The sequence below is a fragment of the Solanum dulcamara genome, chromosome 12 (genome assembly GCF_947179165.1).
Source record: "Solanum dulcamara chromosome 12, daSolDulc1.2, whole genome shotgun sequence".
Lineage (NCBI taxonomy): Eukaryota > Viridiplantae > Streptophyta > Magnoliopsida > Solanales > Solanaceae > Solanum > Solanum dulcamara.
In genome coordinates, this window is record NC_077248.1 from 29283740 (window position 1) to 29305410 (window position 21671).

At 30.0% G+C, this 21671-nt stretch overlaps 1 long non-coding RNA gene across 1 annotated transcript; it reads left to right on the plus strand.

The window, feature by feature from the left end:
* The first annotated feature begins 15475 nt into the window (after window positions 1-15475).
* LOC129877401 (uncharacterized) lies at window positions 15476-18375 on the plus strand. The gene is made up of 2 exons (XR_008763536.1): window positions 15476-15795; window positions 17618-18375. It is a non-coding gene; the product is annotated as an uncharacterized LOC129877401 (long non-coding RNA).
* The last annotated feature ends 3296 nt before the right edge of the window (window positions 18376-21671 follow it).

The window sequence follows — 21671 nt, forward strand, 5'->3', positions numbered from 1 at the left end:
TTTTTTTGGTTTTTGGTCTTTCTCAATAACAGAAAACTATTTCTGCTTCTACTTGTAAATATTTTTACTTATTGGGCAAACACTTTAAATTTCCAAAAAGATTTCTTCTTTTAAAAAAAAAATTAAAAAAAGGAGTTTGGCCTCCAAATTGCTTTGGGCAAACAGGCTCTCAATCTGATGTGACACTTTCAGATTTTCTATTTGAACTGTAAATATAATATAATTGTGTTAAAATTCTCGTATACTTACTATCGTAAAGAAGTGGTGAATGCCGTGATAATCCATCCCAACTGTTTTCATGAATCCTCCTATGTGGCATGACGAAATAAATATTATTTTTTATTTTAATTTGTTTATTTTATTTCATAATTTTTTTTAAAAAAATACATCTGTCATAATTTGATAATTTTTAAGTTTAATCTCCAACTTGATATATTTAAAATTATAAAATTAAAAAAAATATTTTATATATATTACACATAACTTTAATTTAAAATTAGAAGACATAAACTTCGTATTCTATCAAATTAAAACATGTAAGTTAACATAAAGTGAGTATCATATTTTAAGTCAAATTTTTTTTGTTGAAAGCTCAAACAAATTAAGGTCGAAGATGGAAAAATAGCATCCTAATAGTGAGTTTAAATTGGTGTTATGAGTTGGAGATGTCTATTGGCAATTTTAAATTGAGCTGACCTTAGCATAAAAGTCAATATTATAGGTACATGTATCATCATTATTCATAAACAAGTCATCTGTAAATCCTTTTCATTTCGATGGTTTAATTATGGCAAATCACGATACCCACCAATCCATAATTGTACTAGCCCTGGATATTCTTTATTAGGCCCAAACAGCTTAGAGTAAAAGTAATAAGGTCCATATACTTAACTACACGTGTAAAGGATAATTGGGCTCGCCTTTTTAACTCTTTATTTTATCGGTAAATAAATAGAAATTTCACTAGTTTAATTTATATTATTTTGGATCGTATCATATTTTTCACCTTAAACATAAATATATATATTTAATTAGATATATATCATTAAATCTAACTAATTAAGGAATGTACCTGAAAGTCTTAAATTGAGGAGGAAGTAAGGTTTTGCAACAACTTTGCAGTATTGTGGCATATCACAATCTATAAAATAAATCAACATAATTAAAATTCTTTTATTTTTTGGGAGAATCAATTAACTTTACTCTTCTTCTTCTCCTTAATTCTTCTCGAAGAATTTTGAGCTTTTTTTGCTCAACAATGACCAAGATCACTGTTTTATTGTGACATTTCGGAACGTAAATTTTTTATAATATTTATGATGGATATAAATTCAATAGAATAATTCACAAGGATAGTACTACTTACAACGATCTCGTTAAAGTCATTTCAACACAATTACAAATCGATCAATATCAGAAAAATATAGAGATCAGATAAACAGTGGAGGAAAATTCAACTCCAAAGAAGATTTGAAACGAGATGAGCATGAGATTATTTATGAAATTAAAACGACATAAATCAAATTTTGAATTGTATTCCTAGTGCATTACGACAATTGAGGTAGTTATAGTCATAATAATGAAATTGCTTTTGAGTCAAATACATCAATAATCAGATACCTCTATTCTTGACGGATATAACTCAGAAACAGATCAAAAGTTATTGTCTACCCTGTTGATAAATTCTTCTTCAGATACATGAAAACTTACTACATATACAATGAAAAAATATATATTAACATGTTTGTGACATCAGAACTAGTGGAATATAACTCAGATACATAATTTAAGCCCTACTCATTAGATCTTACTCAGATACATCTATATAAATGATAGATACATGTTAACTTAACTATAGATATAGTGAAATTAGATACATTTACAAGTACTAACATGTATATACTATGTTGTTCAAAATACACTACATAAATATATCAAACGTCATATAATCTTAATTAACATTGCTAATTTTTATATACATGTGTATTTGATAAATAACTTTGCTGCATAATAGATACAAGAAATTAAAAATAACATTATCATATACATGTCATTATATCTGATATGATATATACTGTGAATTATATATTGATATTGCATTTTTATATGAATATTTGAAATATCATCTTTCTTGGCTTGTGTATCTGCATTTTTAGTTGTATCAGTTATGAAACATAGACCTTCTCATAGCTGTTGCATTATTACTTGGGCTTTTCTATGCTTGAATTTATTATCCGCCGCAATGTCATTCAATGGAGTAAATCCAACAACCGCGAAAGAGGAACCTGTAATAGCATGTTGTTGAGTGAAATCCAAAATAGATAAAGGTCTATTAACAATCTTTTTGATGGATTCATGTTGGTGTGTTGTACCTTTACTAATAAGTAACAATCTTCTTATTCGAAAAATCATTAGCCATCAAAGTACATTAATAGCCCGTTTGGATGGGCTTTAAGTTGGTCAAAACCAACTTAAAGTCCCTTTTTAGCTTTTGGATGTGTTTGCCTAATGCTAACTTTAAGCTATAAAGTTCTTAAAGTCAGTCAAAAATGAAAAGTTAGGATTCCTAACTTCTTTTTTTCTAAGTGCTTAAAGTCATTTTCTTTGACCATGAAAATTACTTTTATATCCTTTATATTTTAACTAAATTCCCAAACTACTCTTTTTATTCTTTTAACCCTGAAATTCACATCATTTTTCTCATTTAAGCACTTTTATCCAAACACTCAACTGCTTATTTATAAAAATAACTTTCAGCACTTCAAAGTTCTAAAAAACTTCATACATAAAAGTTACTTTTTTTAAGCCCATCCAAACGGGCTCTAAGAAATTTCAAATCAATGAAGTTTCAATAATTTTGGTGTAAGTATAAAAATTAGAAGAACCTATGCTTGAAATCAGATGTATCACTTAAAGAATACTTGAAATAGTAACTAACCTCACGAAATCAAATTGTAGTGCTCAGTTTTTGCTTCAAATTTTTATGATTTAACGGAAGGAGATCATAATGAAGAAGGAGGAGAGATAATGAATATAATGAACGTGGAATTGATGAGTGAGAGTAAACTGATATGAACTAAAAGCGTGATTTATAAAATAGATTATCGTGCGGTTTATTAGTCTAGGCTATGTTTTAGGGAGTGATGTATCTCAACTCAATTATGAAAGAAAATTTCTAAATAGTAGAATGTTAGGTAATTAATTGAAAGTATAGGTATGATTAGTATACATGGTGTGGATATATGTCTATTTATGTAGTTTACCCTTTTTTTTTTTTAATGTGAAAGGGTTCAACAATGCCCTTACATTGTGAGAAATTGAATAAAAATGCGCTCCACTGATAGTTTGATTCAAAAGTATCTTTATTATTAATATTTTAGTCCAAAAATATCTCCAGTTACTTTTGGGTCAAAAATATCTTTTTTCCTAATAAACATGTTATTTTTTTTTCTTTTTAAACACATTTTTCCTAATAAAATATTATTCTTAAAGATTTTTTAATTTTGTTTGTCTTTTAACATCCTTTTTGCTAATATAAAAGTGGAAAGTTATTTTTTTTTTCTTTTTAATCTCCTCTTATCAATTAAAATAAAATTATCCCATATATACTTTTTAAACTGATAAAATATATCATATATATGATATCATAGTAACATCATTATTAATTTTCATTAATTTTTATTTAGATAATTATTAATTTTTTTAATAAAATAGAAAATATTTTTATTTCTTAATATTTTCCTAATTGAAGTAGGATAAACATTGTTGACACCCAATTTTGACCATCTACAAACGTATATTAGTTATCGAGCTTCTTCAATTTTAAACAATTTTAAAATAATTTGGTGGCGAAGATCCAAAATATTTTAAAGTTATTTCAAAGCTATTTTATATTAATTTTGACATTTTATAATTCTTGAACAATATATATATTTATATAATTATTTATATAACTATTACCTTTTTATCATTATTCGAAACTTGTCTTAAAAACTTTTTGTTTTTAGTTAAATATTTTGTTAATTAGTTTGGATTAATTAATAAATTTATGTTTTAAGTAATCATTTTACTTTGTTAGAATTAAAAAGCTCGTTAATTAATTAATGTTAATTCGTCTTATTTAATTTTTAGCCGATTTAACTATTCAACTTGGCTAAATTCTTAAGTCGATGTGGTTAATTTCTTGATTCAATTGGCTATAATTAAAATTCATATAATCATTAGTTAAATTGCAATTCTAATCAATTTTTTAAGGAAAAATTACCCTTTTGCACATATTCTAATACCATATTTACTTGTATTCCCTATTATGCCAAAAAATATCCAAAATCCCTCTTTTTCCTTTAACCTTCTCTCTCTCTCTCTCTGATACATCACTCTTCCTTCCTAAATCCTCGCCCTAATTCGCTCCTCTTCATCAGTTTGTTAGATTTTGAATTTATGAGTACATCTGTTACTCAATTTCAAGGTTCTAACTAAGATATATTTAAGTTTTTCCTCATTTGGAATCTCACTTCATCCTCATTCATTCTGATTTCTCCTAAAATTTGTATCGTTTGATTTCTTCTGAAAATCTTTGAAAAATCTTCTAAAATTTGTATCATTTGCTTTCTTTTGTAAATCTTTCTATTTTTTTAATTCATATCTTCAATGACACATATGAAATCCGTTCATGGTCTCAAACAGTTGAATAAAAATCAAGAAATTCTTATTTCACCTAGTTCTGATTCATCTTGGGAAGGTTACGACGATGTTAGATCCAAACATCGTAATGATCCAGCAGTGATGGATAAGCTACGTGAGAAATTGAAGTCGAAAGCTCCAGTTAAACATGCACCCAAAGAACTAGATAACAAGATTGAAGGGGTTACAACACGTCCTAATCTTCCAAAGGTATGAGTTCAATTAATTATTTTTTTAATGATATTTTTATGAAGGTTTTTTAATTCTGATACATATTGTTTATGTATCAAATTATCATGTATCAAGCGTTAACGCTTTTCATACATAGTTTTTTTAAAATGTCATTTTTTCTGGAGATTTACTACTTCTGATACATCGTGTTTAAGTGCCAGTTTCTATTGTATCAAGTTTTTATGATTCTGATACATCTATATTTATGTATCAGATTATAATTTATAAAGCCTTACTTCTTCTGATACATCTTCTGTATGTATCAGATTCTCATGTATCAAATGTTTTAATGCGTCTGATACATCGTATTTATGTATAAAGTTCAAGTTGTATTTAACCATTTTTTATGTCAATGCAAGGAATGAAGTACGTCATCAAGAAGATCCCATCCCACCCATTGAGATTCGACACGACATATAGGGCTAATGTTTTTGATGATTTTGAATCATCAATAGGTGAAGAAGGTATAAAGTTATTTAGGCATCCATATTTGGTCACTACTTAGATATGCCAAACTGCAATTTTCAAGGGCAAATCATCAAATGCCTCTTACTTCTTGAGGTAGAGCAAAAAAACAAAGAGAAATTGCACATTCATCACATGCAGGGTAATATACTCCGATTTACAATAAAGGATTTTGCTATCATTACTAGTTTGCGATGTACCGGTAATATCAATGACTTTCGGTACTCTGATGACCCAACAAATAGATTATTATCTATATATTTTCTTGGTTTAAAAAATGGGGTCAACAAAGCTCGTTTTATTGAGCGTTTTCTGGTTAGAGGATGGAAAAAAATGAAGATGCTGTTCAAATGACCATTCTCTACTTCATCCACACTTTTATTTTTTCTCAACTAGGTGATGCACCTATATTTGTTGATGATTTTAGGATGGTAGAAGATGATAGGTATGAGCAATACCCATGGGGGAAAATAACATTTTTCAAATTGATAAAATGAATGAGGCAGGAGTTTTCAAATGCCAAACAAATATATTATCTAGGCGACATGCCATACACTCTGAATGCATGGATATATGAATGTGCATCTCAAGTGCCCTCTGAAATTGCTGTAAGAATGGATAATAAAATTTTCAGAATTTTTAACGGGCGTGTTGTTGCCGTGAAGCCAAAATTTGAGACCTTCATGTCTACCATCTTCAGAGGTACATGCATTGAAGATTATTCGTTTATGCACCGATTCATTATACATAACATCTAAGATACATTCTATATTCGTGACCTTGATACATTATAATTTGATTCATAAAGTAGATGTATCAGGTGCTATATATATGTATCAGGTTATAAATGTATCAAGATATAATACCCCTGATACATCTACTTTATGTATCAAATGAAAATGTATCAAGCTATAACCTTTCTGATACATATAAATGTATGTATCAAAAACTCATTTATCAGTCTTTATAGCTCCTGAAAACTCTACCTTATGTATCAAATTATAATGTATCAAGAATTACATCTCATGAAATATCTGCATTTATATATCAGATTCTACTGCTTCAGATAATGTTGTTTTTCTAGCAGTTTCTCATGTATCAAGGATTAATGTTTCTGATACATTTATGTACCAGAATTATCATGTATCAATTATTCACTTATTTTCTGACAAGCAACCAATCTTTTTTACAGTATCGATGCTCCAACATTGTCCCATCTCAACATGAAATGGAATTTATTGTCATTCATGGCAGTCAACATCAACCTGAAGCTTCTACATCAGCTGTCAAGGTCAATTTTAAAAAATCTCATGAAGTCCCCGGATTTGAGGACTTTTCAACAACACCACCCACAGAATTATTAAAAAGATTCAGTCATGTCACTGATATATCTTTTCCATCTCCTTCCAAAAGAATGAAGACTACCCCTGTTAAAGAGCCAATTCAAGTAGAAATAACCAATATGCATAAGGATGTCATACTATCAAATGAATCAGAAAAGTCTATTTCTCCTAATAATGTACTAGTGGCGAAGTCAGTAGTAGGAGGTGAATCTTTCGGTCATTCGGAGCAAATTGTTCATATGCAATTCAAATCATTGAAGAAATCCATAAAGAAGTCTCTAAAGAGATACGTAAGTTATTACTTTAAGATGTATCACATACAATATACTTTTAATTAATTGATATATTCTGATTTTTCATATAACTGTATCAAGGTCGATCGAAAGTTCAAACGTTTGGAGAATAAAATTGTTTCAAATTATATTGATCTTTTGAAAGACATCAACAGTATAGCGCACCGCATGACTGGCACATCATCTCAACTTAAAATAGATAATTTTGATCAAATATTCCATGTGGTAGAACAACAATAACACTTACTGGATCGGAGGAGCACAAACTTGCAAATAAATCTGATCCACCCCAAGCAAATGACCAATCTAATGTCTAGAAAGATATTAAGGTACCTACATCACACAATATTTGATATTTATACTTTTAAACTTCTGAATACATTTCATTTTCATATATCATAAATAAATGTTATTATATTTTCAGGGACCTGAACCATCCACCATGATACAAAAGGTGGACAATATATCAGAATAAAATATTTCATCAGATGTTCCAGAATCATTTGATCAGCATGTTTCTTCTAATACATTAAAGATAATGTATCAGGAACAAATTGATGATCAATCTGATGCTATATATATATATATATATTGTATAAGCTCAACCTCTTTAAATATATAGATATTTAAATATTTCGTACATATATATCATAAGTAAATGTTATTATGTTTCCAGGAAGCTGAACCATCCAACAAGATACAAAAGGTGGATGTTGTATCAGAACACAACATTGTAGCAGATGATGCAAAATTATTTGATCAGCATATGTCAGCAGATACATTAAAAGTAATGTATCAGTACAAAATTTGATTAAGGTAATGTATTATTTCATCAGTTTGTTTCTTAAGTAATTGTTTTTATTACATTTGTAGGAACTAAAAACATGCATTATTACACCACAATTAAAGAATGTATCAGCACACCAAATAAAACCACAAAGAGCAGATACTATTCAGCTTATTGTTGATTCTGATACATTACAAGTAATGTATCAGATACATTATTAAGATAAATTCAATATTAATAAGTTTTGTAATGACGTTATACATTACATGTAGAACACTGCAAAGAAAGATGGAAGAGTAGCCATTGATAAAACTGATAAAGTAGAAGAGCAAGTTGAGGATTTTGTAAAAGAAAAAAACAAATCAAACACATCAAAATCCAATACTTTAACACCGTTTTCGACCGAAACTTTGGATGTAATAGATGTTCTAATTTACGGACTTCCATTATCAGCTATGCCATTGACCTCTGTTAGTCATGATCAAGTAGTTCAGGATAAATGTCTATTACGCGATAGCCAGCTACCTACCACTCTTCCATTGAAATCCAATGTATTGTCTGATGATGCGAAGACATTATTTTAAAGAAGTAGGATTTCTTCTAAGATCTTACAATCGCCGTATCTTTCAAACTTTGGATCGAATGGAAAGGGTAAGGAAAAATTGACATCTGTTATGCATCAGACACACCCTTTTGAAGGTTTTGGTATATGCTATCATTCCCCATCCGAAATTTTCACAGACTACTCTTAATGGATAGATAAAGGACTACTAAAATCGCATGGCAATAAGTAAGTATGATATATACAATTTATATCAATACAAGTTGTGTATTATATATGTTCTGTTATTTAAATACAAGCTTCTATTCAGGAAATCGAAGGAGGAACATTACAAATTCAAGTGCTCTTCATTCGAATTTAAAAAAATAGACTTTGTAGTGGCATTTCCTAAAGATAAGAACTGGTTCTAACTAATGTCACAGCCGAACAGATGCTGGAACAATAAGGTAAAAATTTCATCATAAAGACTATGATACAAGTCATACTTACTATCCGATACATAGAGATTAATGTATCTGATACATACATAATCTGATACATGCAGTTTGTTGTTGTATAACTAATACTTTCTTAAAATGTGCAGCACATCGATGTAATATTTTACTACCTTCAGAAGAAATCGAAGATACAATTGAGCAATCAGTATCGATACACAACGACAAACTGCATTTTTAAAATTTTCATCGAATCTACACACACATGCTACTATCACATTCTACCTAACATTTCTACCCAAGAAGATATGGCAAGGTCCACTGTTACAGCTCATCACGAGAGATCTGTGAAGAACATAATAAGAGGTTTCTCAATACCAGCCGGGTTGCCTTGGCATTTGGTAGATGAGGTATACATACCCGTAAACTGTGACATGGATTTTCATTGGGTTTTTGCAGTAGTTATGTTAAAAAAGAGGTTGATACATGTGTATGATTCATCGCCTGGACGAAGAAGTAGCAATCCTTCCCAAGAGATCCAAAAGATAGCAGCAGTGCTACCGACATACCTGCAAGATAGTGGTTTCTTTGACAACAATGAATGTACTGATTGGTCATCGCTTGATTCATACAAGGACAAATCAACCGGTAACATACTTGAACCACATCACCCATTTGCAGTTGAATACATTGAAGGAATTGCGCAACAGGAAAGTGACAGCTTGTGAGTATTAACAATTATGTATACATAAATTATTAATATGTCAATTTTACTTTTTTTTAAACCTATGTATTTCTTTTTTTGCAGGGATTGTGGAGTTTTCCTAGCCATTTTTGCTGAATATCTTAGTGATAGAATTTTTATTCCAAATACTGGACTAAACGCCAAATTTTTTCGTTCAAGATATGCCACACTCTTGTGGAGATATGATTGTCAGAAGGCCATGGATGGTTATGTTAGCAAAAACGACTATCCAAAAAAACCTAGGAGAGATATCTCTCCAAGTCATGGAGAACTGATTGATGTCCAATAGGTTTTTTTTTTGTGATAGTAAACATTTTAGATGTATCTATTATTTTAATGTATCTGATACATTTATTGCAATGTATCAAAATTAGTAAGCAACTGAAATATAATAATCTTTCCATATATCAATTGAAAAGATTTGTATGTTTTTCTCATGTGTCAAACTCGAATATAAAATCAAAGTTTATGTATCATATTTTAATGTATCAAACTTGACTGCCTGGGACATATTGCTTATGTATCACAATAACATTTGCCAATTTTTAATGAATCTGATACATATATTTTTGTATCACATTCTTATTTACAAAACAGTAATTCTTATGATACATATAATTTATGTATCAGATCTGCTTGTATAAAGATGTTATGATTCTGATACTTCTTTTTTATGTATCATATTCATAAGTGTCAAGTTTTGCGAATTCTGATACATATTATTTGTGTATAAGATTTTCATGCATCAAGATTTATTGATTATGGATAGTAGAATTGAGATACATATGTATCAGATTCTCATTTCTCAATATTTACTGATTCTGATACATTTAGTTTTTGCATAAAAATTTCATGTCTCAAGATTTAATGATTATGATACATCTTTCTTATGTATCAGATTCGCATGTATCAAGATTTACTGAATATGGTACATCTATAACCTATATCAACATAAGATGTTATGTATCATCCACAACTCTTGTGGAATTATGGTTGTCGGAAAGCCAAGAATATTTATGTTAGGGGAAATAGGTATCCAAAAAAAACCATGTGAGATTTTATCTCTCCTAGTCAAGGAGAACCGATGGATGTTGAGTATTTTTTTAAAAAAAATTTATAGTAGTAGAATGTACAATTTTATTTTTCACCAATTGTAAACATTTTAAATGTATCTGCTGATTTAAGTATCCCGATACTATACATTTAATGTATCAAAATTAGTAATGAACTGAAATGTACTAATCTTTCCGCATATCAACTGAAAAGATTTGTATGTTTATCTCATGTGTCAAACTCAAATATAAAATAAAAGTAGATGTAATTATATGATTCAAATAGAATGTATACTGGGATACCAAAAACATCATATCTCTTTAGGAATGAAATTAAAAGTCTTTCTGTTGTGGCCTTCGTGGCCACAACGTCCACAAGAATTTGTGCTACTTATTATCTTCTCACTAGCGAACTTTTTTCTCCCTTTATTTGGTCTTCCTCGCATCTGTTTGTATATTGATGGCAAGACAGATTCTTCCAAAATTTTCTTCAAAGCAGACCAATCTTTCTTATCTGGCATTGGAACCATTGATAATTCATAAGTATTTGCCAATGCCTCTGGCATAATCAGCACAGTATGAGTGCAGGTCAGTAATGTTCTTGCTCTTCAATACTGCAATTGCATGTGGATATGATATCTCGTCTAGTTGAAATCTTCCACAATTGCATGTTTTTCTTTCAAGACACACAATGTATCTTATACCTAATTCATAAATAGAATAAAGATAATCTGATGAAGCAACAACTTGCAGGAAATAAATTTTAAATATATGTATCAGTACTTATGCATCACATACACAACTATGTATCAAAAATGATGTAAAAGGGTAATAATTATCACAGGATATACATAACTGATGAAGCAACAAACTAAAAAAAATAATCTTCAAATATATGTATCAAAACTCATGTATCAAAGACAGATCTGATATATCAGAATAGATGTATTAGTATATAATCATCACAAGATATACCTAAATAATGAAGCAACAAACTGCAGGAATCAAGCTTCACATATATGTATTAGTATTTATGTATCAACTACACATTTGATGTATCAGAACTGATGTATCAGTATATAATTAGCATGGGTTATACCTAAATGATGAAGCAACAAACTGCAATAATTAAACTTCACATATATGTATCAGAACTTATATATCAACTACATATTTAATGTATCATAACTGATGTATCAGTATATAATTAGCACAGGTTATACCTAAATGATGAAGCAACAAACTGCAATAATTAAACTTCACATATATGTATCAGAACTTATGTATCAACTGTAGAACTGATGTATCATAACTGATGTTTCATTATTTAATTGGCACAGGTTATACCTAACTGATGAATCAACAACCCGCAGGAAATAAATTTCATATATATGTATCAGAACGTATGTATCAACTACAGAACTGATGTATCAGTATTTAATTAGCACAGGTTATACCTAACTGATGTATCAAAAAACTGCAGAAAATAAACTTCACACATATGTATCACAACTGATGTATCAACTACAGATCTAATGTATCAGAATTGATGTATCAGTTTTTAATTAGCACAAATTATACATAACTGATATAACAAAAAACTGCAGGAAATAATCTTCACACATATGTATCACAACTAATGTATCAACAACAGAATTGATGTCTAAGAAATGATGTATCAGTATATAATTAGCACAGGTTATACCTAACTAATGTATCAAATAACTATGTATCAAGTACTTATCTTTGTAAAAATAACTGTCGTGTACCTTTATTCTCGAATACTTGATCGTGTTTGATACTAGGATATCTTCGAATTTTCTATCCAAAGTATGTTTTGTATAATATGCTATTTCCCTATTTTTGCAGTTCCAAGCACCAAATAACAATCTCGTTTGCTCCAAAAAGTCAATTATACGCAGCTCTCGTGCTTCAATAAGACATCCATTGATACATTCTGCGATGTTAGAAGTCATCATTCTACCCCTATTGACAGTGGCATGAACCCTTGACCATTTTTTGTATCCTGCATTTTTTAAATATTGGCCACCCGTTGATCGATTCTTTCAACTTTGGCCATTAATTTATCAACTTCATATTTTGGTATGCCTTGGCCATCGAATAGAAGAGGTCACTCAGTACAACTTTGCTCCTTCTGTATTTAGTACACATATTTTTTCATATATGCCATATGCATGCAAAATGAGGGACATTGGGAAATACCATGCTTACACTCTTGATTATGCTTTCGTTCCTATCTGATACAACACACATATTGTCCCTCTCACCAAATGCATTTTTGAAATTCTGGAAAAACCACGTCCATGATGTATCATTTTCTGTATCAACAACACCATACGCCAACGGCAATATGCAACCTAAAAAATCAATAATAGCGATATAATAGTTATTAGAATTCATCAGATCCACAATAAACGTGACAAATGAAATGATACACTGTTATTTAATAAGCAACATTATCAAAAAATAATATCTGCCCCATCAAGTATGCTAGTTGATACAAACGTCCCTTTATAAGGTCCATCAAGATGCGCACCGTCAACAACAACTGTCGACAAAACTGAAACCCCCTCATCAAGGGCCTTAACACTGTGAACAGATACATGAACTCATCAGTTGGTGACTTGTGCATACTTATGTACGAATTTGGATATACGATTTTTAGCATATGTATACATGCAGCTGTCTATATCCATCAACAGGTTTTCTCCTTAACATCTCCAAAGCATGATCTTTCGAATGCCATGCCTGTTGATAGGTAATATCAATTTCATACGTTGATTTAATATCCTCTCGTATATCATTAGGGGTGAGAATTCTCTTATGATTAACTAATTTAGGTGCCGTGAATGCACTAACAAAATCCTTCATAGCATGAACTTTGTTGAAAATTCTATCTCTCAGTGCACATGAATGTTCACTATTGAAATATCTAACTTTGAATATATCGGATTTTTTCCAATATGAAGCTTTGATTCTCCAAAAACAGTCGTCTGAACAACATACTAACACATAACTGCATTTTTATAAAAAAAATTGAAATATATCATACCAACATTTTTTCACATGTAATATCACCAAACAAAGGAACATTCTGATAGAAAGTGTGTCAACACATCTCTTTATACATGCTTCTTAGTATGTATCATGAACAAAAAACAAACATGCATCAGATACACAAATTCATATGAATCTGATACATACTGACAATAATATTTTTTAAAAGTATAACTACGATCATTTTTTAACTGAGTTACAGAAATAGAGTTTTGATGTATCATGATAGGAAAAAATAATTTTTTTCTTAAACATGTATCAAATACACACATTCATATGTATCTGATACATACTGTTTGATAAATATCCAAAACCAAAATTTCCAAATGCAGACTATGCGCATACCTTTTACTGTCAGATCTTTTAATCTTGAAATTAAATTCATTATTAATTTTGTATTTGGCCATTACGTCAACTAGAGTTGCTTTGTCCTTATAGAATTGATTCTCCTTCACTTCCGCACCATTTGTATCAGTGATGTAGTTCATCAAATCTAATTCTGGTATATAACAATCTGCAGCATTATCAGATTCTTCTAAACTAAAAAATTGGGACTCATTCGCGTTTGATTCGGCACAAACGATTGCTCCAGATGTACTGTCGAATGATTTTATCTCACATCTCTTTTTATCAGAGCTTGATATGCATAAGGGATAATTTACGAATCCAGGCTCTTTCTTCTTCAACTCTATGTAAAGATTAACACCCATATTATTACGAATATATATTGACGATGAGTTACCTTCAACGATGTATCGAATTTCAATTTTTTTCACTGATTCATCTACACTCAATTCAGCAGCGATTGGTGCTTTTAGATTTGAGTAAGATACATTATCACCGATAACGATTCCATCACTTTTGTATTGTTCATAACTAACATCGAATTGCCAAACTCCAGAATGTCTCAGTAGTATGGGGATATTCATATCAATTAATTGATGAAACTCGAAGTTTGGTTTGAATTGATGCTCTATTTTTTTTTCTTGGACTCGATGCTCTATTTTTTGGCTTGAAACTTCATGTACATAACTGTTGCCTTTTTTAACCAATTAATCCTATTAATCAGATCAATAATTGATTTAAAGAGCCAATCATACCTTATCTAAATCTACTATTCATAAATAGCTGCTATGCATTAACTTATTCTACAGCTAAATAGATAAATAACTTATGTATCAGCAAAACTGAAAAAAAATTTGAAATCGACTTTGTTTTGAATTGATGCTCTGATTTTTCCCTTTGAGACGATGCTCTATTTTTTGGTTTGAATCTTCATGAACGTAACTGTTGCTTTTTTTAACAAATTAATTCCATTAATTAGATCCGTAATTCATTTAAGGAACTAATCATACCTTATATTAAGATACTATCCATAAATACCTGATATGCATTAACTATTCTACAACTAAAGATGATGTATCAGATACATAACTAATGTATCAGCAAAACTGAAAAAAAATTTGAAATCGACTTTGGTTTGAATTTATGCTCTGTTTTTTTGACTTGAATCTTCATGTACACAACTATTTTTTCAACCAATTAATTCCATTAATTAGATCAGTAATTGATTTAAAGAACCAATCAAACCTTATATTAAGATACTATCCATAAATAGATGATCTTCATTAAATATTCTACGGCTAACGTTGATGTATCAGATATATAACTAATGCATCAACAAAACTGAAAAAAAAAAATTTGGATAATTTTGATACGATGAGAGATATATAATAATCAGACTTTTCCATTATGAAATTTAAGTAAAGTTTACATTTTTTTTAATTCAAAACCCAACCCAATTACCTACCCCTATATTACAAAACCCATTTTAACCCACTAACTTGAAACCCAAAGCCCATTTCCAGCAAACAACATGCCAAATATCCCCATTAAATTTCAATTCCACCGACCCAGCAATATGCCTACAATACAACACCTATATGCAACATGATATACACATCTACAACAACAACAGCATCCCACCACCGCCCAAAAGCCCCATCTTCTTCACACAGCGAATACACCCAAAAGTTTATACATACCATACGCGCATACCGTACAATAGCTACGCGTCTTCTTCAACAACCCTGACAACATCGCAAATCTGCCGACAACAAAGGTAATCTCTTCCCCTCTCTCCATCTATGAAATCCTGAGATTTCATAAAGCCCTCCATTATTGATTTTAGATTAGAAAAATCTTACTCAAATCTAATTCGAATCAAAGACTGTCAAAATCAAATCCGAATTATTAGGGGTGTATTTTTTTTTTGAAATTCAAATTGATTGTTTTTTGGGCTATAAATTGTTGATTTGTTTCCATTGAAAGAAAAAGGAGTTAATTAGTAGAGAAGTGCAGGAATTTCTGGCTTCATTATCTTTGCTCTTTTTTTCTCTTTTCCCCTTTTTAAGATAGTCCCGAATCTTTGTTTGTCTCTTTTTAATCACTCGAATTTGTAATCGCCGTGGAAGTTCATTTTTCTCGACTCGTCGTTCTCAGTCCTCTGCTCCAGAATAGGTAAAAGTCCTTTCAAATCATGATTTATTCTAGTTAATATTACTTAAGAGCCCGTTTGGATTGACTTTAAGTTATTTAAAACCAACTTAAAGCTCCTTTTCAGCTTTTGGACGTGTTTGCCTAATGGTAACTTTAAGCCAGAAAGTTCTTAAACTCAGTCAAAAATGAAAAGTTAGGACCTAACTTTTTTTTTCCTAAATGCTTAAAGTCATTTTCTTTCACCATGGAAATTACTTTTATATCCTTTATATTTTAACTAAATTCTCAAACTACCCCTTTTATTCTTTTAACCCTAAAATTCACATAATTTTCCTCATTTAAGCACTTTTATCCAAACACTCAACTGGTTATTTATAAAAATAACTTTCAGCACTTTAAAGTTCTAAAAGCACTTCATACATAAAAGTTACTTTTTTAAGCCCATCCAAACGGGCTCTAAATGTGTTTATGGACAATAGCTAGTTTTAATTTTTTTAGAATTTCTCGTGACAACTTTGTTTTCTTTCAAATGCCACTGTTTTGTCTTAACTTATTGGTCTTGTTGTTGATGGTTGATAAATAGACGTTGTTGGTTCGTGCTTGCGTTTTGAGTTTTTCAAGTGTGGAACAAATCCTCTAAGTATATTGTCGGTTTGGAATCTTTTGTTGAAGTTGTGGTTTTAAAATTTATGTTGAACAAACTTGGTTGATCATGCCTAAATCTAGCTACTGCTTATTTTTTTTTAATTAAAAATGTGAAAGATTTCTAGCCGAGCATATTGGATATTGGACAAAATTTATCTTGCTCAAGTCTTGAATATTTGCTATGACGTCAAATTAAATTAACTTGGATATATTTCTTTAACCGTAACCTCTTTTAATTTTTTTTTAATTAGTAATTTCTGGTAAATATATCGTGTAATCTAGCTCATTTTCCTTGTTTAATCACGTTCTGTCATCATCCCTCTTTGGGTTATTTTATTTATTTCTATTTATTTATTATTATATATATATTTTTTAAAAATATGTTAGAATCTTTGAGTACCTTTGCTTGGCATCTTAAAAATGTGTTAGAATCTTTGAGTACATTGTTTGGCATCTTATTCAAATGAAGTGGTTTATGTAAATATGGATGTTTTACCACTGTTAGGACTTTTTCCATTCAAATTTTGCCTTCTCGTTCTTTTAGTGGAATTTGGTTTGGATATATATATTTCTCTCCTATGTTGAATCTTTAGATGAACTTAATCATTTAGTTGGTCTTTTAAATATTAATTGATCATAATTTGTTATTATTTAAGTCTTAAGATCTCTACTGCTATTTCATGTCGGATTTAATGGAGCATTGATAAGATTATTAATTTTATCCTTTCTTGTTGCATGTAATGACCATCTGAGTCCATTGTGGACTTTGTTTTCCCCTTTGCATTTTCGCATTGAGCCAGGGAGGTTTGAAACCCAAAAAATCATCTTTATCGAGTCAATCTTATCAAGGAACCTAGTACTGAACAGGTTTATGGAAGCAAAAATACAGGGATTGAAAGCAGAAACGCAGGTGGAAAGAGGCTGGTATATATCCATATACTGCTGATATACATTGGTATACATGCTAAATATACAGGGTACGAAAAATGGGCTAGGAAGGCCCAGGACACTGGTCCAGGTGGACAGAAACCAGGCTTGGGCCCAAAATTTCTATTCTCTTTATTTGTTTAATTAATGGAAAAATTATCAAATTACACATCTTTTATTCCTATATTTTTAATTATTCCCTACCATTTGTTAAAATTTTAAAATTCCTTCTTCTGATACATAGAAATGACGCTGATACATCGCGATTTGATACATAAGTTTTTTTCATGATAAATCGCTAGTTGATACAAATCAAACACAAAATGTATCAGTAAAACATAAGTTTTATTGCTATTTTTGTTGTGTTCATGATATATTAGGTGTTATAAGCTGATTCATAAGTTTTATTGATATTACAAGATTTGGTTTGTATCAACTAGCGATGTATTATGAAAATGATTTATGTATCAAATCGCGATGTATCAGCATCATTCGTATGTATTAGAAATCTGGAAAAAAGAGAATTTGGGTAATTACCAAAAAAATCAGAATAAATTGTAATTGAGGTTTTTCACTATGGGATTTAAGTAAAATACCCTTAATTAATTGTCATAGTTTGTTTGAATTCTAACCTTAGCATTTTTAATTAACTTAGTTGAATTTCTCAAAAGATTGAACTATTTCTCTTTTGTTGTTTTGTTTTAATGAATTTTGTTTTATCAACTTTTGTGTTCTTTATTTTCTTAATCAAATATTTTTAATCATATTTTCACTTATCTTTAATTAATCTTAGATAATTTCTTGCCTTATTTGATTAAATTGGTTTAAGTTATATCTTTCAAAAAAAATAAATCAATTCATATGAATTCTTGATTAATCGTATATTTTTAAAAGCCTTAATCACTTTCAATTTATTTCAAATGTTTAATTTAAGTTTTCCTTTTTTTTTTCTTAAAAACTCAAAAAATTTCTTTACTTAATTATTTAGTCAAATATTTTTTCACGTTGGATAACTGTGCGTTAGCGGCCATTTTGAATGTTTAACACCTTTTCAAAGTGGAAATAAGAACATCGTACCTTTTTCTCTGAATTTTTAAGACTTAAATCTGTTAGGGTTTTTTAAATTAAATTTTTTTAATTTCTTTAAAAAATTAAGTGACGACTCTCTTTTGTAAAATTGATTTTTTTCTCTAAAAGTCTAAATTAATTTTAAACCTTCTTTTTTTGATATAACAAACGTTTGCGAATACATTCTTTGATTTTAAAGTTAATATAAAAAAGGATCAACAATAACTACATCAATGATATTTTAAAGATATTTTGTAATTTAAAATAATATAATGATTTTTTTGTATTTTATAGCATTATGATTATTGTATCTTAACTTTTAAATTAATGATTACATTAGCAAACTAGAAAATTTGGCCGCACTGTCCGCGTTTTGAATGTTCATTTTATAATTTTTTTTATTATTTAAAAACTCAAAACATATTTTTACCACTATAATTTCTAAGCATTAAAGTATTAAAAAAATATTGCTAACTATATTAGTTTTCATGTATCTCCTAAACGTAAATATATTAAATAAAAAAAATAATAAAAGAGTGATAATCAAATTTATGTTCAATGAAATTTTAATATGTTAAAGGTGAAAAAAATATAGGTATTTGGATGAGTTAAAAATTCAAAAAAAATGTTGCTGATAGTGATTTATTTCATTTGCTCCATATGTTAAGCCTTTTTAAATGTAAGATTTGTTCTTCAAGTTCATTACCGTCTTTCTTCTTATTGTAATTAAGAACATTAAAAGTGAGCTGTTTTAGTTATTTATGTACTTGACGGACAAATGTTAAAAAGAAAAAAATATGAGAAACGTGTTTGTTGATCATAAAGAGGTTTCACTTTATAAACTATTTATAACGTTAAATTTATTCACATTTCGCCCCATTATAAAAGAAATTAAATAAATTTATGAAATAACCTTTATTGTAAATAAAACTGAGAGAAGATATTTTGTAAATTAAGCCGAGAGAAGATATATCCATCCCTAACTTAAACTTGAACATGATCAAAATCTTAACAATTTTTTCATGAATTATCTCTCAAGTGAAGTTATGATCAAGAACAAAAAGGTCAAATGAACTCTTACTAATCCAACCCTAGCCGCAATCTATCTTTTTCTCTCTTTGAGGGCTCTCAAAAATCAGGCAGATACTGATCGGAATGGCCGAAGTAACCGGGGGAAGACCTCCTCTGGTAACGCAGAACACAATCAACACTTTAATCACACAACCTACTATACCTCATACTGAAATCTCAAAAAGCAATAACCAAAATCAATCCTATGCCAATCTCTTCAAACCCACAAACTCAGAAACAGATATTGCCAAAATACCACCAAAGCAGATTTCATACATCAACGGAGAACCATTTATTGCCTGGAAATCCAATGAGATTCAGCAGATGATTGAGAAGGAGAAACTTCAGTATGCAATAATAGGTAAGTTTTCATATGACAACATTGATATTAAAGAACTAAGGAAGGTAATTCCAATACAATGTGGAATTAAAGGTGTACCAATAATAGGACTGCTTGATGAAAGACATATTCTGATCCGACTAAATTTTCTAGAAGACTATGTTAAAATGATGTCGACACCTATATACTACCTCAAGATACATGATAGATATTGCCAAATGAGATCTTTTATATGGAATCCATGGTTCAACCCAAAGGAGGAGACATCAAAGGCAGTAGCTTGGATAAGCTTCCCTGAACTGCCCCCAATTTTTTTTGTTAAAGAGGCAGTCTTCTCCATAGCAACTACAGTTGAAAAACCACTAACGGTGGATCTGGCTACAGCAAACAAGACAAGGCCAAGCTGCGCAAAAATCAAAGTTGAGGTAGATTTATTAGCAACTTTACCAAAAAAGATTAACATTGCAGAAGAGGATGCATCAGGAATACTAAAATCAAAATGGGTAAGGATAAATTATGACTACATACCAAAATATTGCAAACACTGTAGACTTCAAGGTCATGAGGAAAAAGAATGTAGAAGTCTTAATCCTGAATTGGCTAAACAGTTTAAAGAAGATCTACGGAAAGAAAATACACAAGGATTTGACACAGACACATAAAATAAAGAAGACAATCATGGAAGAAGGGGAGGGTACACTACTGGTAAACAAGAATGGATGCAAAGAAGGAGCAAATACAAGAATGATAAATCAGGGATTATAATCGGGAAAGTGAGTCCAATACAAAAGAATAAGGATATAACCATGGCAAACACCAACCCATTTGCAACACTGGAAGAGGTCCCAGAAAACCAAGATAATATGAATAAAACACAACTACCACAAGAAGATACTAGAACATGGATTGAGAAGAGTTTCTATACTCACAAAAATCAAACAAAGGAAACAGACAATATCACTAATGGTACAGAACAAACACAAGGAGATAGCAACAAAAAGGGACAGAAAAACTGCAACAATCACCTGGAATCATTTACTGATCAACACATAGTAAATGACATTGAGGAGGATATCTTACCTGAGAAACCACAAATACAGACACCAAAACGAATCCTCCAAACAGAAACTGCAGCATCAAGCTTCCAAGAGGAAGAGAATGAACAAAACAACAACAACAAACAGTCCAGTGTGAACAGCAGCAAGACTACAGCCACAAGTAGAGAGGAACAATCATCTAATGTACAAGAAAACATGGTAAAATTTCAGACCCCTGATCTAAATCAAATAGAACAAGAAAAGGAAAACAATAGTCAAAACAAAGATTTTCCTCCCAAAACTCACAGCTGGAGGGAAGGAGAGAGACAAAAACAAAATCAACAAGAAGGAAAAAATAATACAGACAGCATGGAAATTGAGGAAATCAACCAAAGAAATATAGAAGGATCA